The sequence below is a fragment of the Anolis carolinensis genome, chromosome 1, assembly GCF_035594765.1.
Source record: "Anolis carolinensis isolate JA03-04 chromosome 1, rAnoCar3.1.pri, whole genome shotgun sequence".
Classification (NCBI taxonomy): Eukaryota; Metazoa; Chordata; class Lepidosauria; order Squamata; family Dactyloidae; genus Anolis; species Anolis carolinensis.
In genome coordinates this window covers 162,263,152-162,288,607 of record NC_085841.1, presented here as the reverse complement: position 1 = coordinate 162,288,607, position 25,456 = coordinate 162,263,152, and the positions used below count along the sequence as shown (strand labels likewise).

Genomic DNA, 25,456 nt, shown 5'->3' with positions numbered 1-25,456 from the left:
CTGAGTCCCTTCGGGTGAGAAGGGCGGGATATAAATGTTGGAAATAAATAAATAAATAAATAAATAAATGAACCATCCCTTTCATTTCTACTAACCAGCACAGAGAAAACGAGATGGTGTGGAGACCATTTGGACAGGAATTTGGCTGAATCAGACCCGGTCCAGCTGTCCATACTGCAGGAAAGCCCCAGAATGCTTTGGTGTTTCCAGCAAAGTCCAAAGATATCCCAAAGGGGCAAAGTCACATTAAAGCAAGTATATCTACATTCCTCAGTGGAACTCACTGTACTTCATGGGGACAGCCAGTGCTGGATTCAAGGTGAGTCAACTTTTTGTTGCTTGTTGAGATTTGTCTCTTATAACTACTAGGGCTGTATGATCAACGAAAAAATGTTTCAATACTAATTACTAAATTGGGGAAGGAGGTGAATTGTTTTTGAGGGTGTGTCCAAAATTATGGACCTAAACATTTTTGTAACTATAAAAAGGTAACGCATTTTCCATTACTTTTTTCCTTAAGCAATTGAGCAAGTGAGGAAACTGGAGGGGCACATTTGTCCCTCATTTTAAGATTTATTTTGATGAAACTTACTAAAATTGTACCACACATTTTTCACTGTTAGCCCACCAAGTTTCAGAATGTTACAATCATCCACTAAGTTTTGGGCAAATTTATACTTTTTTACAAACAATCTTTAAAAAAAATCTACAAGAGCTATCTACTTGAATTGATATACAATGCACATGATAACCAGGGCATAAATCCCCCTCCAAGTTTCAGAAAGATTCACACACCTACTGATTTTTGGGGATTTAAAAAAGTTTGAACAAAAATATTTATCCCCCCAAAAGCCAGCAATGCCCTTGATTGTCTGTCTAACAGTGTGTCTGTATGACACACAATTAACCATAGAACTTCAACTTAGCATAGATTTATACTATTACTTATTTACTTACTTTAGTCCTCTTTACAGATTCAATAATTTTATTTATTATTATTAAACAGACTCTAAATGGCTGGCTGCTACAGCCCTCATTGGGGCTTTTTGATGCTTAGCACTGCATTCTGAGAAATGTAGTTTAGGGCAGGGCCTTTTGAATTGTCTGGCACAGAGGTCCTCACCTTCCCAAACTACATTTCCCAGAATTCTGTGCTCTTTCAGTCTCAGCTAGTCCTGCCTCAGTTGCCCTTCCTTATGGCGACCAGTAAGCAGCCTGGGTCTTAATTTAAACACCAGCAATGGCCTCTTTGGCTTTGCCAAAGTTGCTTAATCCTTATACTGAAAATTAAACTGACTTTGGGAGGCTTCCGAATGTTACAGAATCTTAACGAAAATTATTGGTGAGTGTTTTGATTCTTAAATTTTTCTCCCCCCTTCCTGTATGTTTCTTATTAGTGAATCATTTGCATGAATCTAACAAATTAGGAACGACTTATGAGGACTAACTATAGTTTTGCACAGCCTTAATAACTACCTTCATCATCTTAATTTCATGCATCAGATTTTATAATCCCAACCTATCCAAACTCCCAATATCCAAAATATTTATTTATTAATCTCAAATAAATCAAATCCAGCCATCTTATATATTATAATTACATATACCTGACATGATGTTTCCTCCAAAATTTCAATTTTAGCAAGAGGTGGACATAGCTCCTCCAAAATTTACAATCTTTCAGACCTATCTTCATTCACTAGTTTTAGATAATGAGTCCTTTCTAGTATGTCCTCCTTGAACAAGCCATTTACCCTCAGCAAACTGCCCTTGTTCAGTAGTTTTTCATTTCTCCACTTTGTAAATTTCACAAAAGACCGCTTTGGACTTTTTAACCTCCTCCTGGTCTTCCTTCTTCCATTTGATATATTTACTTGCAGCTTCAACTGATTTTAGCTGAAACTATTCACAAAGTTGTTCCTTGACAAACTTACTTTTGTCAATGTCTCCAAGAAGAACATTATCTTTTTCAGCTATCTCCAATGTATCAGTCTCCTCTCCAATGCTGATACTTTCTGGAGCCAAAGCTGTAGTCATCTGGATTTGTGTTTGTATTGCTTTTTGTTGAACTTCTTCAAAATCTCTTGGATGACAGTTTTTACATCTCTCTTGGCATTTACTCGCATCTGGTCCATATCCATTTTCATCTGGTTCATATCGAGTCTGAGCAGCCTCAGTTCCTTCAGAATATCTTGATTCAAATCAGTCAACTTGGCTGGTGGTTCTAAAATGCATTTCAATCTATATGCATTTTGACAGCTGTCAAGTAACATCAAAAGACATGCAGGAGTTAAAGATTTTTGTTACTGTAGTAGTTTATCTTCTTCACCACTGGTTGATGCTGTTTAGCCTCTCTATAGCATCTAACTTACTGTGCAATGCCATTTCAACCTTATGGGGACTTTTTGTATGCCACATAAATGTACCCAGCACAGATTGTTTCCTCTTTGCCTGGCCCAGGGGCTTGGCTGTTTGGAGAGATGGCAGCAGCATTTAGCCTGTTGGAAGACAAAATCATGTGAATGTTCAGTTTACTTAGCACATCTTCATCTGACCTGCTGTTCTCAGATTTATTGGTGAATGCTGTCCCATCGCAGGTAGTGAAACAAGAGTCAATCATTTGTAGCAGATGCTGTCTTGTCGTTTATCACAGCAAACAAAATGTTTTTGAGCACACTATGGTGTCCTCTGATGAACTGCTATTATACTTTTGTTGAAGAAGACCTGTTTATTTATGGACGTGTGTTCACCTCATGCAGTCTCCACTAATGAACTGTTTCTAGGTTTCCTCTACCTGACAATGGGTTTTTTGCCATTCACTTTAGCTTAATGTCAAGCCGAGAAAGAAATTTGCTAGCTCTGTTTTGCAGGAGGAAGCAACCTGATTAGAAAGTTAACTGAAGAAAGACAGGAGAGAGCATGAGGGCATGCAAAAAGATTGCCTCACCACAATACATGGTCTTGATAGCAGATCCAAGAGATAACCAGAGGATAGTGAATTGGGAAATTTCATTTGGTGAGGTCAAGTCCAATCAAGAATCTAAAGTTGGATTCACCATTCTAGCCCATGTCCAAACAATGAAAAAATGTTGTGGTATTTATATAGATGTTTTATGCTACAGATAACATAATAGAAAAGAAAAGGACAGTGACTAATGGAAAGGATTTAACCGTTTTTTTATGGTGGCTCCCTATAGCTACATGATCAGGGTTCCAATTTGGATTTTATATTCTCTCCTTCTGTGTTTCTAAAATCCCAGGTAGTGGCTTTGGTTAGAAGAATTTAAAAATATTGTATTAAATATGCTAACTTTCCTGCTTGAAAAGATCAATTGGTACAAGAATCATTATGATTATTCTTAGTGATTTTCAAAGTGGGCAATTCAATAGAATCTTGTGCTTTATATGATATACAAGCAAATAATATGTGATATTTTCCTCCTCAAGACTGGAGTAGGGGGAGAGAAGGAGGATGTCTCATAGGGTTTTTTTTATTTGTTATTGTTGTTTTTGCAAGACACTTCAGTACTCCAAAGTGGCATTGACCTCCTGTTCAGGTGTTCTTACAGCTGCATGGCAATATTCACAGCTCATGAAGATCCGCTCTGACGTCTCTTTACCAGGGGACACTTAGCAAAAGTTTTACAGCTTCTGCTACAACATGATTGGCCATTTCTTGGATCTCCTTTGGACACATCCAAGAAATTTGTCTGAACGCTGGACTGCCCATGGAAATTTTACATAAATCTTATGTTGGGGGTGAGGAGGAATCAAAGAAGAAAAGTGGGACATTGGTGATTTCAGGGGAGTGTTATGAATACATCACATTGAACTGGAGAAAATGAGGTAAAGTTCATTTTCCACAAAGTTACAGCATACTCCGTTTTGAAATTAAATAGAAGATTTTCCTATCTCCATGACACCCAATCCTTCTTTCTACTTTATTTAAAATGTATCCATTTGATTTGCCATCACACAGTAAAGACTTGTTTTTCTCACTGTCCCTCCACTGTTTTCTTTTCTTTTTTTAACTTCTCTCTTTCTTGGGAGTTAAACTTACAGCTCGAAAAACAACAACATATATAGTTAGAGGGGTTATTCTTGCATTCTTACAGGAGGGAAGGGGGGAAATGAAGCTAGCTCTCTTAAATCTCTCTGCTGGCAAAAGCAGCACAGCAGGAGTTTCAGGCAAGAGTTCGAAAGGGCTTTCATGACCTGACACAGGAAGAGGGAACTGAAAGCTTGCTAAGGTTACAGAGACATGAAGCACAGGATTTGTATGGTTTCTATTTTCTCCTGAATGTTTTAAATATCTTGTTTGCTATATCTCACCAGTCCCAAAATGGTAATGTCAGCAGAAAGGAATCAATTCTGCCCATCTTGTTCTTCCCTCCATGACGACGTCATCTTTTTATTTACAAACGGGCAAGGGGGGATTCCCATCATATGTCAAATTGGGCATTTTTACAAATCTCTATGTGGAGAATTGAGGAATAAAGTCACTTGTCAATCGACTCAGGAATCGTGGGAAAAACCCACACTTTAGAAATGGTAATTTATTTATTTATTTATTTATTTATAGCATTTATATTCCTCCCTTCTCACCCCAAAGAGGACTCAGGGTGGATCACATTACACATATAGGCAAACATTCAATGCCTTTTAACAAAGAACAAAGACAAACAAACATAGGCTCCGAGCAGGGCTCGAACTCATGACCTCCTGGTCAGAGTGATTCATTGCAGTTAATTGCACTGGCTTGCTCTCCTGCCTGCGCCACAGCCTGCGCCTTTACAGTATTTATATTCCGCCCTTCTCACCCCGAACTCAGGGCAGATCACATTATATACATATAGGGCAAACATTCAATGCCCATATACACATAGAACCGAGACAGACAGACGCAGAGGCAATTTAACCTTCTCCTGAGGGGATGTTTGATTCTGGCCACAGGGGGGAGCAGCTGCTTCATCATCCACTGTGATGGCACTTCCTCATTCTAATTTTATTTATTTTATTTATTTCCAATATTTCTACCCCGCCCTTCTCCCTGAAGGGACTCAGGGCGGCTTACACAACTGGTAGGATCACTACCAGTACATCATAATACAATACAATGTCGTATTAATGTCGTAAATTAGTTAAATTTGCCTCCCCACTTTATAAGTGGTATCTTATTTCCTACTTGATAGATGCAACTATATTTTGGGTTGCTAGGTCAGCAATGAGTAGGGGCTATTTTTTTTTTTAATTGACAGGTTCTCACCCCGCCACAGGCTGGCCTCGAACTCATGACAGGGGATGGGTAAAACAGTGAGTGGTTATGGATTAGCAAGGGAAGGAGGGGACAGCAATGAGTATTGAATTTAGTAGTCAAGGAAGAGACTCAACAGATCTTGGTTTGAGAAATATATCAGCTCAACCTGCACATATAAAAGTGTTACTGCCTAGATTGCTTAGGGCAGTGGTTCTCAACCTGGGGTCCCCAGATGTTTTTGGCCTTCAATTCCCAGAAATCCTAACAGCTAGTAAACTGGCTGGGATTTCTGGGAGTTGTAGGCCAAAAACATATGGGGATACCAGGTTGAGAACCACTGGCTTAGGGGAACTGGTGTATTTCTTATTTGATTTGGCATTATTTCTAGCTGTTTTCAGAGATTCAGAATCTTCACAATAAATTGGTCTCATGTGTTATAATGCAGCATTTATCTTCTTATAGAAAATGTCATGTTTTCAACAGATAGGACTTTTTAAATATGCTGTAGAGTGGAAGGTAAGTGCAATGTGATTTATAGGTGCATATGGTTACAAAACTGTTTGGAGGCAGAATGGGTAGCATCCCATACCCTTGGGTTCAATACTTGTTGTTTTACATATCCACAGTCAACAAAACATGTCTTCTCTGGCATTTTAATAAGTCTTACAGGTGATTGTACGGCACACTTCCACCAGAAGTTACCATAGAGTCATGGTGCCAAATTCCAAGAGAGAATAATTTCTAGAGAGAGGGAGGTCTTTCACAATTTTAGGCTTCCAAAAGTCTTGTTTCAGCCCTTATTTGAACTGGGAAGTGATTGAACCCCTTTTGCCAATCACTTCCTGCTTGAAGAAAAGCTTGTAAAGATAGATGTCATCTCGAGGCTGAAGAAAAAACTGCCAATGTCTTAAAATGTGGCAAAACAGTCATCATCTCTCAAGGTTCAAGAAGTGTTGTGTTGTGGTTTTTTTGGAACAAGCATGGATTTGTTGACTATCTAAATTATTTCAGGAGTGTTGGTGGGTGGCATTGAAGTGAAAACCAGTATGTGGATCTGCATGGTTTATTGGTGGTGGTGGTGGAGAGCAGGTATTATCACCAAATTCAACATTGCCCACCTATTCTGTACAGAATATTAGATGAATCTTGTGTTTCAAATGTGTTCTTCTTAATATGTAAAATACAAATATGCACCTCCCTACAATGGCTCACAATAGTAGGGGGAAACAAAACATCTGGACAAATGAACCATAAGAAAAGGAACATAGCAGAATAAAACAATTTCAGATGGTATCTTTGAGGATTGAAAACTTGTCAAACTGATGCCACGTGAATCTCCCTATCAAAAGCATTAAAAAGGCCAGGTGCTATAACTGAAAAAGTCCTGTATCCAAATACCACTCACCTTACTCCTGAATGCAGGAACAGCTGAATTAACACATCCAAAGATTACTTCAGTGCTTCATTTATTCATTTCTATTCTGTTCAACATGCAAAGGTCTTGGAAAGTTCACCAAATAAAACACAAGTAGACCATGGTCTTTCAGTTATCTAAAATGAACTACCATCCTACACAGTTGTTCCGGGAAATACTGAGATTGATTTCTTGCAACCAGTTTCTGACAATTCTTCAGAAGGATTTTGATATATGATGCACTGAGGTATGGAATCTGAAGGTAAAGAAAACCAATCATTTTATATTAGCACCAGAGGCTGAAAGTCCCAGAATCTCACTCCCACCTGCTGGAAGCAAAAATGCTGTAACAGTACATTCAGTAAGAAACAATGTGTTATCCTTTCATAACACCTCAAGCTAGATGCCTAAAGAGTCACCTCACTCTGTACGATGGTAGAACCAGTTAAGGATATGCAGCAAAAGTGAGGTGGAGAGGCATATCGGTGCAAGAAAAGAAAAGGAGATGTCCTTGTAATAAATAAAAGAATCCTGTTTTATCTTGATGTCTTTGTCCCAAACCATTTCTGAAATTTATATCCTGCATGTTCTTCAAGGAATTCAGAGTGCATGACATTCTTCCATTTTATCTTCACAACAAATCTTGAGAGACAGCTTAGGCTGAGAGATACCTTTAATAAGCAGCACACTTATTAAAGTAAGGAGTATGGGAAATGAAGAGATAAGCAAAGTTGGAGATACTCCAAAGTAGAGCCGTGCTGTACATCAGTGCACTTTAATATAAAGGACATCACACAGCAAAAGAGATACCATAGAATTACTCGGAATGCATTCTAACAGAGGGAGCTGGAAAAAACCCTGCATTCTCTGTGGTTGTCAAGCCACAGATACTGTGGTTACAGAACCAGTTTGAGCCTAGTCTCTGTGGTGCACATAAGCACCATCCAGCCTCTGAACTGGTTCCTGGGCTTGTACATAATCATCCGCATAGTGAAACTACTTTCTTCTATGCTGGTTTCACCCCAGGTTAAGTGGTCAGTCTAGATGTTCCACTTGTGGTGTAGGGACTATGTGGTTAAACTGGGATTTAGGAAATCCAGATTGAAGTCCCCGATGAGCCAAAAACTTCACCGAGTATCTCTGAATCAACCACTGATTCTTTCTCAGCCTGACTTACTTCATAGGGCTTGTGTGAGGATGAAGTGGGGAAGCTCTTTTGGGCTCATTGAAAGAAAGGTGGAATAGATGTATAATAAAGGAACAAAGGAATGGAGAATAGCAAGGGAGGGAGCAAGCAAACTTGGTTCGACCTAAGGATAATGTATGAATTAAGGTCAGTGTAAATTCTGTAGTCCACGTGAGGATTTGAACCTGGGTTCCCCTGTCCAAATCTAATATTTCTGTGTATTGCTTATCAAAGAATCAAGGCTGTACCGGACCTGGTACATTTACAAGCTATGCATTATTGCTGCAAACTACTCACATTTTAAGTCAAATTGTAGGTTTGAATTGTTTTCCATCATGAAATAGCTTAAAACTGGAGGCTCTTGAGGGGACTTCAGTGCTTCATTATTGCTTCAGGGCTGAGTACACTCGGCAATAATCATACTTTATCCGAAGCATCTGTTTCCAGCTAGTGTTGGATGCAGGACAATAATAGCTAAACAGACCAAATCATTTCTAGTGGACTACAGCATTGAAAGTTATAGGAGGTCCAGAGATGTTGTAGCTGCTCCTTCCCACAGGATGGAGATAAGAACGCAGGCCCTTTAGGGGCTGCAAGTATAGTCTTCAAGGGGAACTGTAGATCTCTAAGATGGCAATCCTACATGCTTTGGCTAATCAGTAGGTTCCAGAGAATTCAGTGGAAAGATGTAGAAAGTTGGCTGTGAATGGCTAGGCAGAAATATTGTAGCTGATTTTAAACTCTTTTTTTAAAAAAAAATACAAACCTTGTCATAGAGGACAGTGGAATCCACTGCTTCAGAGTATGGTGGAATCTCCTTCTCTAAAGGTTTTTTTTAAAAGGCTGGATGGACATCTGCCAAGAGTGATTTGCTTGTTTTTTCCCCTGCATAGCAGGAGATTAGATTGGAAAACCTCCTGGTCTCTTTCAACTCTACAATTCTATGATCTCAATACAAGAGGTGCCTTGCAGTGATCAAGCTACTGCTGTTTATAGTTGAGAGGTCAAGTTCAGAACAAAGCTACTAAAAAGATGTGGGAACAATCCAATGTTGGGTCAATAACCACGCCAGTTCAGAATAGGGAAGCTAAACATGCCTGAATCAATTGTTCTGGACAAAAGCCAAAGAGGAAGGGAAAAACTGAGGTGAAAGTTGGGCTTCAATACAGCTTGGGACAAGAAGACTGATGCTTGAAATAGGCAGAAAAAGAAAATGAGCAGAGACTGTTTGCAATATCAGATAGACAGTTTAGCTTCTGGCAGTACAGATAGGCAACTACTGTCCAAGTAGAGCATCCATTATCCAGAATTCTAGGAGCCCCTGGTGGCGCAGTGGGTTAAACCCTTGTGCTAGTAGGACTGCTGACTTGAAGATTGGGTTGCTGACCTGAAGGTTGCCAGTTTGAATCCAACCTGAGGAGAGTGCAGATGAGCTCCCTCTATCAGCTCCAGCTCCATGTGGGGACATGAGAGAAGCCTCCCACAAGGATGGCAAAACATCAAAAACATCTGGGCATCCCCTGGGCAATTTGGCCAGTTCGGCAGACAGCCAATGCTCTCACACCAGAAGCAATTTGCAGTTTCTCAAGTCACTCCTGACAAGAAAAAAAAGTATTCAAGAAGGCACCCTTCTAAACTCCATTTCACAGAATCATAGAATGACATCCAGCCCAAATCCTTGCCATGTAAAAATACACAGCTAAATCGCTTTTTTTTAAAAAAAAACCAAGCCAACTTCTGTCCACCATCCTCTGAGGCAGTCTATTCCACTCTCAAATAGCTTTTACAACCAGGATGTTCTTTTTAATGTTTAGATGAAATATCTTTTTTTGTCATTTGTAATTTGAATCCACTTGCCTGGGCAACGTCCTTGCAGATGGCCAATTCTCTCACACCAGAAGCAACTTGCAGTTTCTCACTCCTGATGCAAAAAGAAATTCCAGAATTCTGAAACATTCTAAAATCTGAAATTGTCCATTATACCTGATATAGTGACATCTTTGATTTTTAATTGATCAGTATCCACAAACTTTGTTTCATGCACAGATCTATTTGAAATATGTTGTATAGAATTACCTTCAGGGTATGGGCAATATATATAATGAGAGATCTTGCATATGGAATCCAAATCTAAACATGAAATTCCTGTATGCTTAATATATACACACATACACACATAGTAAACATACAGGAATTTCATGTCTAGATTTGGATTCCATCTACAAGATTTCTCATTTTAAATACAAAATAGGTGTCCCAAAATTGGGGGAGGGGAGTCTGAAATCAAAAACATTTCTAGTTCAAAGGATTTTGGGTTACTCGGTTTCTACATCTCCAATGTCAATAGCAAGCAAGTAGTACTTGTAATCAACTGAGGCTAAGAATATGTCAAAAGCTGTCTAGATCTGCCATAGCTTGGAAGTAACTAGTTACAAATATCTTTTTTGCAACAACTTAGACTGAACTAGTCTACACTACCATGTTACTTAACAAGTGATGGCACTGCTTTTGAAGTGTAGCAATATCTTTTTAGAGTATGTTTAAAATATATATTATAACAAGAATGTGGCCTCATTAAATCGTGGAAGAAGAACATAGCATGGCTCACGTGCTGACTTGTTTTCTGCCTCATGTTCTGCTATAGATGTTGAAGCAACAGTGAGGGGTAAACAACATGTTTCATTCTAGAAACTAGTGGCATGCAGCTGTTCTTTGAAAATTCACACTGGAGTAACTAATAGAGAAATATAAAAGAATCATAGGAATCACAGAATCATTGAATTGGGAGAGACAACAAGGGCCATCCAGTCCCACTCCCTGTTTCGCAGGAAGACAATCAAAACACCCTTCTTCCAGCCTCTGTTTAAAATCCTCCAGAAAAAGGACTCCCAGGCAGCATATTCCAGCTACCTTTCAAAATGACACCAGTGCCATGGATCAGTGTCTGGTGTGTTCAAGACACTGGAGCCCCTCCATGCCATTAATTTCATTACCAAAGTGAGGAAGGAAAACATCTTGTGCCCTGAGCAGGAAGATAACAAGAAGTCTGATAACATGAACTGGCGCAGACTGGAAGATCTGAAGGTTAGATTGAGGAACTTTCGAGATCTGAGGGGATGAGGTTTTGGGGATTGAAACTAAGAAGTTGTAAGTTTGCTGTATAGTAGTAACCTAGCATTAAAGAAATTTCCAAGATTTCCTTGTGAGTGAATTTACCAGCTACCAAGGTTCTGCAATCGTCACAACCAAAATATTTGAGGGTTTTAGTGAAGTACTGTAACTAGACAGTAGATTTTTAAACTCTATAATTTGTTCCTTAAAGGCATGCATCATAGATACATTGACAAGTTTTGAGAAGTACCTGGAATCCTGTATGCTGGGTGCTGCAGTTATCAAAGGATATTGATATGTTCAGAATAGAGCGACCAAGATGATTAGAAAAAGTCTTGAAATCAGGCTCTTTGAGGAATAGCTTAGGAAGCTTAAGTAGTTTTGTGAAGACGGAGAGGTGGCATAATGGCCATCTTTAACTATTAGAATGGAAGTCTTGTAAAAAAAATGCAGCAAATATATTTTTACTGATCTAGAGATGGGGGTATCAATCATTGGATTCAACTAGCAAGAAAAGAGATTCTACCTAAACATTAGTAAGAACTTCCATTGTTCAGCAATGGATTGGCTTGCCTTGGGGAGGGGGTCAGGTGGACTCTCCTTCTTTGAACATCTCTAAACAGTAGTTAGATAGCCATCCCTAGAGGTGCTTTAACTATATAGTCTTGGATGGACTGGTAACACTTGGAGTCACTTCCAACTTTATGATTCTATGAATTGTAAGGTGCCTCCTTATAGACTTACTACCTCATCAGACAGGCCAATTTGCCTGTTGTATGCTGCTTCACCTCCCTTTTCTGCACAGAGCCCTTCACATGACATAAAGGAACTTCTGGCCAGTCTCCATGCCAAAAAGGAAGGTAAAGCAATGCCCGCTGCTTCCGTCACAAAATGGGAGCCTTCCTGTGCTGACTTTCCTTCAATGGGGGGAAGCCGGACAGCAATGCTTCCCCCTAAGGCATGAGGAGGAAGGTAAAGCGGGTGATGCAGGGTTTGGAGCGGGTGACTTCTCCACACCCCCTGCCAGGAGACCATGAATTCACCCCAATGCAGGGTCAATCCATGGACCTTTCTGATAAGATTGTTAATGTGGTGCCCAAATATGCCACAAACCATACGTTCCAGCAGTCCTTGCTGTAGAGCAGGTCTCTGGGATGTGTGTATTTTGTGGAGTTTGGGATCTACCACACTGCTGATGATATTATTGAGATAACTAAGATTACAATGGAATCCCCATTTTGGAATGGGCTCTGAAAGCAATGAAGTATTTTCCCTTACTATTCATTTTGGAATATGAATAGCATTTTTGGGCCCATTTTTAATTGAATCAAAAGGAGATTTCCCATCTTCTTATTAATTGATTGAAAAGGAGTCTGAAACACTTTATTATAGTTAGGAAATAGAAAGCTGAAATGTACTTTCTGACTGTTTATCTAGTTCTGGATAATCTATTCTGACTGAGTTCTCCAGGATCTGTGGTTCTAGCTAATTAAGGCTTTTAATTGAAGATGCCAAGAGCTGAACCTGGCCCTTTGATGTAGAAGCTTGTCGTCTACTTGTCTTTGACCAGTCCTTGAAAACAGCACTGCAGAGGTCATGCATTGGTCTTGATATTTGCAGGTTGTCAATTATATTTTTATATCCAGAACTGTGTCACTGTCGAAGGTGCTAAGAGTATTTGAAGTTCAAAGAGAATTGATAGATGACTGGGCTTTCCAAGGATGATTTCGCTAGTTGAAACAAGGAGATTCTAATCTTGGAAGATTCTTCCAGTCCGAAGCAGTAGAAAGTTTCAGTTTGTGTCCTGCTCTTCACACACACCAGTCTCCTCTTCAAATCTCCAATTGTAATATATTTTGAGATGTCAATGAAGTATAAAATATATTTTATATTAGAAAGGACAGGCCCACAACTAATAAGTGGTTAATGCAAAAATGTTTTTAATAAGGAATGCTGTATCTTTATTCTCATTATTTGCTTTTAAACTGTTTTAAATTAGTCCTGTGTTTAATGAAAAGGAGTATTTTAAAACTTTTTTAAAAAAATTACAATCATTGTTATTATCTGTGTTTTGTTTTAACTTCAGCTATGAGCTACCTTGTAGAATATACTTTTATAATAATAATAATAATAATAATAATAATAATAATAATAATAATAATTTTTGAAAGTAAGCTTAAGGTGTAAAGAACAATACAAATAACCCAGAATGTGGAAGTAGCATTTAAAAAGCAATACAATTATTATTTTTTAAATGACAGAAACATTATTCTTAAAAACAAGAAAGATAATACATGTTCTTGCATATTTATTTATTGTGTCAGAAGCAAATTGAGGATACAGTTATAATGTAAAAACAAAGTTAAAAACTTGGCATTATACTAGATTTCCTTTGACCAGAAGCTGGCTACTTGGGATGCCTCTGGTGTCACTGTGAGAAGGTCCTCCATTGTGCATGTGGCAGGGCTCAGGCTGCATTGTAGTAAGTGGTCTGGGATTTACTCTTCTCCACACTCGCATATCACGGACTCCACTTCGTAGTCCCATTTCCTAAGATTGGCTTTGCATCTTGTGGTCCCAAAGTGCAGTATGTTCAATACCTTCCAGTCTTCTGTGTGCCCAGAAGGCAGTTTCTCATCTGGTATCAGTCATGGATTGAGGTTCCAGGTTTTAGCCTCCGACTTTAGGACTCTCACTTGCTGGGGTGTTCCTGTGAGTATCTCTGTAGATCTTTCTTGATTTAAGGTGTTGGCGTGCTGGCTGATATCAGAACAGAGGATGAGCAGAAGATATTCTTGCATAATAAGTACAACTTAAGTATCCCTTATCGAAAATGTTTTGGACTAGAAGTGTTTTGTATTTCAGATTTTGGAATACTTGGAGATGGGGCCAAGTCTAAACACAAAATTCATGTATATTTCATATACACTTTATACACATAGCCTGTCAGTAATTTTACACCCAATATTTTAAATACCGGTAGTTTTGTGTATGAAACCAAGTGTGTGTACATTGAACAATCAAAGTGTCACTGTCTCAGCATCCATATGGACCATTTTGCATTTTGGAGTATTTTGGATTTTGGAATTCCAGATAAGGGTTGTGCAACCAGAACTTCTCACTCATAATTTCAGAAATGTTACTGGGAGAATTTCCGGGGCTTTCAACACTTATATTTTTGATGTTGCTGCTTAAAACAAACAAGCCACGATGAATATTGGCAGTAGCATAATAATCTTACATTACTCATTAATTGTGAATAAAGCATTAGTACCCCTGCCAATACAAGTAATAACTACCATGTTGCTTTTTAAGTAATGGTTCCAAGCCCTAAAATAGCCCAATAAAGATTTAAAAAACCCTAATATGTGTGTGTGTGCGTGCTGTTTTCTAGTCTTAATAATCCATCCAGCCTGAAAAGTAAATTAAAAGCTTTGTGGTCAGAAGGTTAAATAATTTGTTAATGGAAGTAAAATTCAGAGGAAGGGAAGTCTGATAGTTGCAATTTCATACTAACAATGCAGCCCTGTATGTGTCTATTAGAAGTAAGCTCCATGTAGCCTTGCATAAAATTGTAGGCTAAGTAGGTCTCAGATATACTGTATAATAATTGTCATTACACAATGTGCCTCAAAAGAATAGAAAAAGTCTGCAGAAATAAAAAAGGAATAGCTTTTACTGAGCGATCTAATGAGACTGCTAACACCCCAGAGACATTTCTTTGCAGCCTCAGAAAGTTTTGCACTAGTTTAGAACAGACATATACTGTATTTCTATAACAGGCAGGCACACATACAAAATATAACAGGCTAAAAAGGAGAGGAGAATATCCAAACAATTGGAGAGAGATTAAACGATTGCAAGATTTATATGAAGATAAATGGTAGAGAGACATCCTAAATTTACTGACTGTGTACTGGACAAAAATACAAATGCATCTTAGAGGAAGGAAAATGTTATTGATGTTCAGAATCACAAGGATGAGAAGGATTCCTTTTGCAGAACTGAGAATAAATTAAAATTTTACAAAAATCGCTATTAGTCTATAGTTGGAATATAAGATTTTTGCTTTGCTGATGTGTGGATTCTAATCCTAGAGGAATACTCTAACCAACACAAACATCACTGTTCCACATTTGTTGTCACTAATCATGAATATGGGATGTGAAAAGGCAGCCTTGTTTTTTTATTATTCTTGCCTCTGTTTTATTCTTTCCATTTTCGCTAGTGAGGGAAAGAATGCTCAGGAATATGCAATAAGTCAGAAGGGGAAAACAGAAAATTACTTAACATTTTTTCCGGTGATCATTTATTTGCATACATTTTCATTTAGAAACAATAGCTGGCATCCTATTAGTGAGTCATGATGGTATAGCTACATCCTATGCCACTATTGCTTCCTTTTTTGTTTGTTGCAGGAATTGGAATTTTGTGTTGCACATTTACAGGTCCCTTATCTGGAATTCCAAAAGTGTCCACTGGAGTGGCATGACATCTTCAATGACACAATGTTTGTTTCATGAACAAAAATATTACAAATACTGTATAAAAGCACATTTAAGTTAAGTGTACAAGGTGTATATGAAACATAAATGAATTTTGTGTTTAGACTTGGGTCTCATTTCTAAGACATCTCATTATGTAGTATATGCAAATACAAATATTCCAAAATCTTCTTTGCCACTCCTTTATTCTCTACTGGCTGTAAAATGTCAATTTTGCAGTGCCTGCAACACAGAAGAGGTCAGTTTTGGCAGGGGTGTCCCCACACAAGACCTTGATTACTACTTTTAGTATTTACTCGAGTCTAATGCGGCATCGAATCTAATGCACATCTCAATTTACAAATCCTAAAACCAAAAACTCTTTGTCATTTGGCAAAAAGGTGCGCATTACAGTGGCTGCATGCTTAGAATTCCTTCTTTAGAAACAAAAGCATTAGAGTGTTTTTCAGCAATTGGAAAGAAAACATTGGGGTGCATCTATGATGTAGAATGAATCCACTTTAACTGCCCAGGCTCAATGCAATGGGGTCATGGGGGCTGTCCTTGGGAGTCATGGGGGCTGCCAAAGAATGCCAAACTACAAATCCCAACATTTCATAGCATTGAGCCATGACAATTAAATGAGCGATGATTTCCCTCAAATAGGAGCTCCAGATGCTCCTGAAGTTGTTTGTCCTTTTTCTTTAGCTCAGAACTAAGATTACCATATAACACGAAAATAATGTGCACTCTAGTTTTGGGAAGATGGTTTATCAAAAAAAGGTGAGAATTTAGATTCAAGCGTGTGTGTGTGTGTGTTTGTGTGTATCACATAGATATACATATTATCATAGAGGGGTAGGCTACTTATCGATTATCTGCTCAGTCTGTAGAGAAGTTATTGCTTTTCACATAAAGGCATAAAATATGAAGCACTGTCAGAAGAAGTCTCAGGTTTAAAATTACTGTTGTTGGATCTTGAAGCTCAATGGATGATCTTGGAACAATGGATGATCTTGGGCATCCTCAGCCTAATTTTACCCCACCAGACTGGTTTATTCATTCATTGTGTCAGAAGCGAACCAGGGTATAGTTGTAATGTATTTAAAAACACAAAGTTTAAAACTTGTCATTATACCTAATGTCCTTTGACATTGGGCACCTGGAGTGCCTCTGTGTGACTTAAGAAGGTCCTCCACTGTGCATGTGACACGGCTCATACTGCATTGAAATAGGTGGTCTATGGTCTTCTCTACACCAGACTGGTAAGAGTATAAAGTAGAACAGTGGTTCTCAACCTGTGGGTCTCCAGATGTTTTGGCCTACAACTCCCAGAAATCCCAGCCATTTTACCAGCTTTTAGGATTTCTGGGAGTTGAAGGCCAAAACATCTGGGGACCCACAGGTTGAGAACCATTGAAGCAGAAGGTAGTGGACGGGGACTACATATGCTGGCTTGAGCTTTTTGGATGAAAGAGAAATATATCTAATATACTATTTGCCCCTTAAGCTGTACTGTAATTTCTTTCTAGATTGCAACTGTAAATACAAAATAATGTGTGACAGATATGAAATTAGCAACTTTTATACCATAGTACATGGGTGGTGCTGGATGGTATTCTTGAAAGCTTATGTATGTGTTTGAACCAATTTTCTATAGTGTGCTATAGTACTATATGAATGTGACAGTGATCCTCTAATGTTTTTGCTCTTTATGGAGACTGTATGCCAGAATTAGGAATAGATTGCAGTTCTCACATATCTTGTATATTGCTATTACTTTTAAACTTCTGTAGCTTCCATTTTAGAAAGACTAAATATATCAGTGAAAATGCTTGCCCATCATGACACATAGCTTTTCTATGGTATGAAATGCACTCAGGAACATTGAAGGAAAGCACACTGTGTTTATCCCTATTATATCAGCCTTGAGAGCTTGTTTCCTCATTTAGAGCAAATTTGGCTGAGTTGTTCCCCCTTTCTTTTCTACCAGTCTTCTTCTTTGCAACACTTTCCTTCTGAGCATTTTATCTATTTCCTAGCTGTGGGAATGAAATTTCTTTGTCATGTTTTGTTTACTGCACTGTCTGTCCCTATCATTCCCTACTCATTTCATTTGTTGACTTACTGGTGCAGAAGAATTATGATGAAGCAGCCAATGAAGCAATGGTAAAATGCCTTCTGCAGACCAAAAATTCACTCAGGTTTGACTCAGCAAAACAAAACTCCTGATGAAGTGTGTTAGATCAAGATTTTCATGAGCCATGCATGGGTGATTATTGTAACAGTGAATAGACAACACTATCACCGTATTCCATAATGGTCAGAAACTATCAATATAATGGAATCAGGATGAGGTACATGCAATTTTTAACTGCCCAACTGTATAAAGAATTCAACTCAATTTGGACCCAAGTATGAAGGGTGGGAGATTTTAACCCTTTACTCCACTGGGGTCCTGACCCAGAATGGGGTACACTTTGCTTTCACTTCCTATTTTGCATGAACAATCTCTTAATATGTCCTCATTTGATCTTTTGGTTAATAGCAATTAATATGAGGTGAGAGTTGCTTTTACCACTACTGAAGCAGAGATGGAAAGGCTTAACCCCTCCCCTTTTAAAGTTCTTGATATTTATATTGTTATTGTGGGCCTTCAAGTTATTTCTGACTTATGGTGACCATAAATTAACCTATCTTGGTTAGATTTCTTCTGAGGGACCTTGCCTTGGCCTCCCTCTGAGACTAGTGTGACTTGCCTAAAGTCAATTGGTGGGTTTCCATGGCTAAGTGGAAATTCAAACCCTGGTCTCCAGAGTCCTAGTCGAATGCTCAAATTACAACTCCATGCTCACTCTCTGCCTTGACAACACCAAAGCCCAATTCTTTGAGTTTTATCATTGTGGAGATTTGAATTCCCTTCTTCTTCTGGTCATCATAAACCCTTCCCCAGGACTTCATTGTCTGTGGAGAGCAGAGGAGATTGGAGGAGCATCCTACATGTAGATATCAATGCTGAGACCTCTAGAGGACCTAAATCAATTTCTTTTTCTCTCAATCTACATCTGTCTTTAGCTTGTGTTACTGGGGACATAATTAGAGACTTATTTGAGCTACCTGCTCTCCATCAGCCATGGACCAGCCATGGAGAAAGTATTACAGTCCAACAGTGAGTCCTGAGGTGGTGACAGAGGGCCATGTAAAGGAGTTCCATTTGCAGAACTCATACTACACCAGACCAGGTAGTATTTTGGCCAGAATGTGATTGATGGTCACACCATTCAAACAACATGATGTTAGCTGCTGGATAAGGATGGAAATAATTTGCAAAAGTATTCAAAATATGATCAGAAAACATACTTTTGCTGAAAAGAATCCTGGCTTGATGTCCACAGTTCAAAACATATTGTGTGCAAAATTCACATATAGTTGTTTTGATGGGAATTTATTTTGTACACAATTTATACATGAAATGGCATTTACTGTGCAAGGAATACTATTTCTGCATAAAAATATAATTTTCAATGCCAAATTCTGTGCAAAATAAGTTCTGAATAGCAGTCAAAAACATGTGGTTTTCAAACACTTTCACACAGTGGGAAGAAAATAGTTAGTATTATGTTTTACTTCCTTTGAGAAAAAACGTAGTGAAGAATAACATCCATACACCCATGGTTATAGTCAAATTTGAGTTTTGGTTCCTCAGAATATTTTCAGTGCCCAGGATCATTAATTTATTGCACTTGAGATTCTATGGACAAGGAAAACTACTGTCAGTGGCAGGAATCTTTAGATCAGACAACACATATGGGTAAATGAATTCAGCCTCTTATCTCCAGAGTACACAGAACTAATGTTGGATTTCAACAAAGAGACAAGAAACAATTCTAAAAAGTCTTTGCCAGCCATAGGGCCCTGCCATTGAAGTGTTTGTATCAGGCAGCAGATAATAGAGTCCAGGGAGTGACTATGAGGTTTTGGAGAACAAGGCTATGTTTATGATGTGGCTCTGCCTGCTGTGGAAGATGTGTGCCATCGCCAGTGTTGAAATAATAGTCAGTCCAAACAGCACCTGTGAACTCAAGTGGGAGAGGCAGCAGCTTGAATTTGGACTCAGGTAGCAAAATGTTACAGGCTGGTCTTACCTCTGTGCATGTCACACTTCCATGTCTGGCTGTAAATAAAATCAGAAGGGCACAACAAAACAAGGAGTTTAATCAAATCGGACTTTTAAAAAAGCAAAACTACAATAATCAGTTCTCCAGTTTCTCAAAACAGATAAGGTCTAATTCAAGTTTGGAGGTCGGGTATTACAAGCTTTTGTCAAGCCTAGAGAAAACAGGGATTTGTACTGGCAACATGAATAATTTTATCTGCGAAGTGTGCAGCAAGACAATTATGGAAGGCTACTTTCTGGGTTAGGACAGGCTATTCACCCACTTAAATCTGGACTGTGTTAATCTTTCACAGTCACAGTGAATGCTTGTGCCAGATTGCATTTTGCAGATACTGTGGTAACAGTGACAATGGATTTCTTCAGCAGTGGCACTACCTGTCACTCTAAAGCAGTGGTTCTCAACCAGTGGGTCCCCCGATGTTTTGGTCTACAACTCCCAGAGATCCCAGCCAGTTCAGTAGCTGTTAGGATTTCTGGGAGTTGAAGGCCAAAACATCTAGGGACCCACAGGTTGAGAGCACTGCTCTAAAGTGGCATAATTTCACATTCAGCTGTGTAGAAAAGCTAGAGTGGGCATGGATGCATCCTATAGACTTCTAGGATTTAGAGTTTGGCCAGAGGAACCAAGAGTGTTATCTAGCTGAGAATTCTAACTGCCCTTCCCCAAACTTCAATTCCCAGGATTACATAGGATGTTGCCATACACTTAAAGTTAAATCATTGCACTATATTTATATAGAATGAAAGGGCTCAAAACTTCAGTTTCAATAGTTTCAATAATGAGTTTGAGGCTACCTAATATTTTAAGTGGGCAAAAGATGTTTTGATGGGTGCATTGACATAGTAGAATTAATATAGTTTAACACCTTCTTAATTCTCATTTAATTTCCATGTACTAAAACAAATCACATGGTTCCATAGCATTGAGCCATAGCAGTTAAAGTGGTGTCAAAGTACGTTAATCTATATATTCCCATGGATAGCTTTGTGTGACAATAAAACATTTGTGAGCCACTTAGTCCATCATAAAAGCATGAGTGATCTTGGATCAGACCAATGCCCTGTCTATCACAAACTTCTGTTCACAGTGTGGCCAATGAGCACTTGTCCACATAAAGCTAAATAGGAGGACATGAATGTAATTGAACCCACTGCCTTGCACTCAATAACAAATTGTATTCAAGTCTGCTGCCTCTGATACCAGAGATGACATACAATCCTTCTGACTAATAGACATTGATAGGCCTATCAACTCATCAGTTTATCCAGGCTCCTGTTAAAGCCATTGAAGTTGGCAGTCACCACCCCATCTTGTGACAATGCACTTCACAATTTAATTTTGTTTTATGTGAAGAACTAGTTCCTTTTCCTCCATTGAGCTTACGTGTATGACCTTCAATTCTAGGACAGGCTGAGTATCCCTTATTCAAAATTCTTTGGACCAGAAGTGTTCCACATTTTGATTTTTTTTTGAATACTTATATACAATATGTTGTGCATCTGCCCTGAGTCCCATTGGGGAGAGAGAACGGAATATAAATAAAGTATTATTATTATTATTATTGACACAAAGACACAGTATCACAAAATCACAAGTCGAACACTTCCCAAGTGTTTAGGACTGTGTGATGTATTTTTGGACGATGCGTGCAGATCCCAGTAAGGTGGCCTTTTGCAGTTGACAGATACTAATTTTGTCGATGTTTATTGTTTCCAAATGCCGTCTGAGATCTTCTGGCATGGCACCCAGTGTGCCGATTACCACTGGGACCACTTGTACTGGTTTATGCCAGAGCCTTTGTAGTTCAATCTTGAGGTCATGATAACGGCTGAGTTTTTCCTCTTCTACCTCCACCACCACCACCACCACCACCACCACCACCACCTCCTCCTCCTCCTCCTCCTCCTCCTCCTCCTCCTCCTCCTCCTCCTCCTCTTCTTCTTCTTCTTCTTCTTCTTCTTCTTCTTCTTCTTCTTCTTCTTCTTCTTCTATACAGTATACATAATGAGATATTGTGCAGATGGGATTCAAGCCTAAATAAGAAATTCATTTACTGTAAATACTTATGTATAAGTTGACATCATATATAGGTCAAGGACAGGTTTTTGGAACAAAATTATACATTTTGATATGACTTGTGTATAAGTTCAGAGGTATTCCACAGAGATGGGAACATACTAGAGTTGCTTGCGGGGGGGGGGGGGGGGGTCAGCCACCCCTGGCCATTGCAATTTTTCAACCTGAAAGTCCAAAAGCAATGCCATGGAAAAGAGAGTAAAGGATGTCTTTAAGGTTCTCCCGGGATGGACTAAGCTCTCAGCTTTCACAATTTTTTGATAAGCTTTTAGATATAGTACTTACATTGATCCAGGTATTTGGAGTCTATATTTTTACTAAAATATCTAGACCTATCTATGAGTATATGCAGCATTTTACATATACACCTTATACACGTAATTTCAAACCCAATGATTTTGTATGTGAAAAAAGTTTGAGTGTACTGAATAATCAGAAAGAAAATATAGACCCCAGTTTTGAATTTTGAGGTACTTTGGAATTTTGGTTAAGGGATGTTTAATTTTTATTATAAGAATATTTTTGTGGCCATTTTTAAATCTGAAATCACAATATATAATAAATATCTTCAAACTTAGTAACTCAGTATTGCAACTTATAGGAACACAGAGCAATTAATTCTAATGTTTCAACAGAGAACATAACACCGCTTTTGCTGCCGGGTTACTGATGCAATCATAATTCATGACTGTTTTTATATATCATGACTGAACCATGACAGTCCTGATAGCTTTTAAGCTTTCTCTTTAAGATTCAAAGATTTAATAGTCATGGAAATCTTTAGTTTGAGCTGTGGTTTGAAATCCACAGAACAGGGAGGAGGAATGTGCAGTCTACCAGCTGCTGATAGACTGCAACTCCCGTTATTATTCCCCATCACTTATGCTGATTAAAGCTGATGGAAGTAGCATTTCAATACAATTACCAATTCTTCCAAGCAAGGAAAATGATATGATGGGTCTGAAAAGATACTAGTTCCCACTGTCCATAGGGATCTGATTATTTTGTTGTTTCTCCCCACTCCTGCTGCCAGAACCTATTGGACCCTCCAACCCCTGTACAAGAAATGTAAGCAGAAATTAAGGGACTCCTGGATGCGTAATTCTTAAGACATCATGTTAGATCAGGAAGAACACATCTCTGTGTCTGTGTCAAACAGGGATAGCAGCTCCCACTTTAGTTTGCCTGAAACTAGTTCAGACAACATACTTGCCTTGCTGAGTTCTCCGTTTGTTCCATAAGCATTTATTCCAACCAATACTCTCAGATATACATTCCCTGGATTAATTTTTAAAGCTGTGTTTTAATCTCCTTTGAAAAATGCATGTATGCATTATTTAGCATGCTGCCATGGGAGGCTGTGCCAGGTGCAAAACACTATGGATTAAGAGAGCGCTCTTCTTCTCTGCACACTTCACAAGGCCCTTTTTTGAATAAGTATTTCTTTACAACTTGGATGCAACATGAGATGAAATGACATTGTTTTGTGTGATAAACTCAAAAGGGGATTGTCGCATTACTCATTTTGTTATGGTCTAGCCATTTAAATATTGTTTATCACAAGGGAGCTGCTACTATTAAGAGGGGGGGAAACCCCAGTATGTAATTTCAGTGACTACAGAGGCACCAACTAAAGAGGAAACCAGCATGCTTTTGTTGTTTTAGAAAGAGAACAATTCTTTATTAGAGAAGGAAACTATATTACATGGTAACAAGAGAAAGGATGAAGCAATAATATTGCACTATAAGGCCAAATTAAGGCTTTATAGTGAAGGAGAATCTAGACTAGTTTCCAATCTGGTGTGTTCCAGATATAGAATATTTTTTGTTGTTGTATCCCTTCAAATCATTTCTGACTTATGGCAACCCTAGGCAATTACAGGATGTGTGTTTCTTTGACAAGATATATTCAGAAAGAGTCTTGCCATTGCTTTCACTTGAGAGATTTCCTAAAGTCATCGAGTGGATTTCCAAATGGAGATTCACACCCTGGTCTCTGGGTCCCTAGTCCAACTCCCAAACCACTGCAACACACTTGCTGTACAATGTCTCAGTGGAATGTTCTTCTGTGAAAACATGTACAGTAGAGTCTCGCTTATCCAACGTAAACGGGCTGGCAGAATGTTGGATAAGTGAATATCTTGGATAATAAGGAGAGATTAAGGAAAAGCCTATTAAACATTAAATTAGGTTATGATTTTACAAATTAAGCACCAAAACATCATGTTATACAACAAATTTGACAGAAAAAGTAGTTCAATACGCAGTAATGCTATGTAGTAATTACTGCATTTACGAATTTAGCACCAAAGTATCATGATATATTGAAAACATTGACTACAAAAATGCATTGGATAATCCAGAACGTTGGATAAGCGAGTGTTGGATAAGTGCGACTCTACTGTATAAGATTGCATTGAAACTGTCGAGCCCAGTTTAGGTGGTTTAGTTCACTTTGGAGGAGGTGAGGTTTGCAGATTCTTTGTGCATGGTCTGTCAGGGCTTTGTTTGTACTTCTTTTTTGACTTGGGTGATGGTTGGAATTTTTATGAAGGTATCTATCTGTGTGTGTAGGTTTTCTGTAAACTGTGTGGCCCAATTGTTGATTCAGTGTACACATCTAGAAATGGCAGATTTCCTTTGTTTTCTTTTTTCATGGTGAATTGGATGTTTGGGTGAATGCTGTTGAGGTGGTCCAAGAACTTGTTGAGTTCTTCCCCATGGCTCCAAATGGTGAAGGTGTCATCATTATCTGAACCATATAGTAGGCCTTTTGGTGCTATTCCTAGGGCTTGTTTTTCAAAGTGTTCCATGTAGAAATTTGCTATGACTGGGCTGAGAGGGCTCCCCATGCCCACTCCATCTTTCTGTTCATAGAATTCATTGTCCCACTGAAAGTAGCTTGTGGTGAGGCAATGGTGAAACAGGGCTGTGATGTCTTCTGGGAAATTCTGGTTGATTAGTGCAATGGTGTTTGTTACTGGAACCTTAGTAAATAGGGACACCACATTGAAGCTGATCAGTATGTCCTTGGTGCTGAGCTTGAGGTTTCTGATTTTTTCTATGAAGTGGGTAGAGTCCTTGATGTAATGCTTGGTGAGCCCAATATGGGTTTGTAGCTGTGTAGCCAGAAATTTTGCCATGTCGTATGTGGGGGATCCAATGGCACTCACAATGGGTCTGACCGGGGTGGGTCCTTATGGATTTTTGGGAGTCCATAAAGCCTAAGTGGGAGGGCTTAAGACAAAGAGCCCTAAGTCTTTGTAATAGAGTTTCCAGCATTTTGGTGCTATTGTCCCCAGCAATCTCGGAACATCAGAGTGTGGACTCTAAAATTTATGGAAATCTAAGGGAACAATCATCTCACTGAAATACCAAAGAAACAGAGATTAAGATCTCAAGGGGATCCTTTCTCCTCCAAACTAATAAGAATGTATTATTGCTTCTTTTTGTAATGTAAGACCTATTCGCAGATTTGGCCTTTGCTTTTGTCAGCCTACAGTGTTTGGCTGCAATGTAAGAATGGAAAAAGAAAGTAAAGTAAAGGAAAAAAGTTCATCAATTAACAGGGAATATTAATGTGGAAAGAGGAGAAGGGAAGAGATGGAACCCCATGTCACAATGCTGGCATCCCAGAACAGAAGCTTAAATGACCCATTACACTAAGACTGATGAATGAAATGTAACAGGATGGGGAGCTATTGATGGGTTTTGACAAAACTATTGACAGGATATTAATGGGGAATCATG

The 25,456-nt window shown here is 38.7% G+C and overlaps 1 long non-coding RNA gene across 1 annotated transcript in view; it reads left to right on the top strand.

Moving 5' to 3' along the window:
* Positions 1–25,456, top strand: part of LOC134292537 (uncharacterized) — a 71,247-nt gene that overhangs the window by 1,705 nt on the left and 44,086 nt on the right. Inside the window, exon 2 of the long non-coding RNA XR_009999782.1 lies at positions 99–319. This is a non-coding gene — a long non-coding RNA (uncharacterized LOC134292537). The remainder of the gene's footprint in view (positions 1–98; positions 320–25,456) is intronic.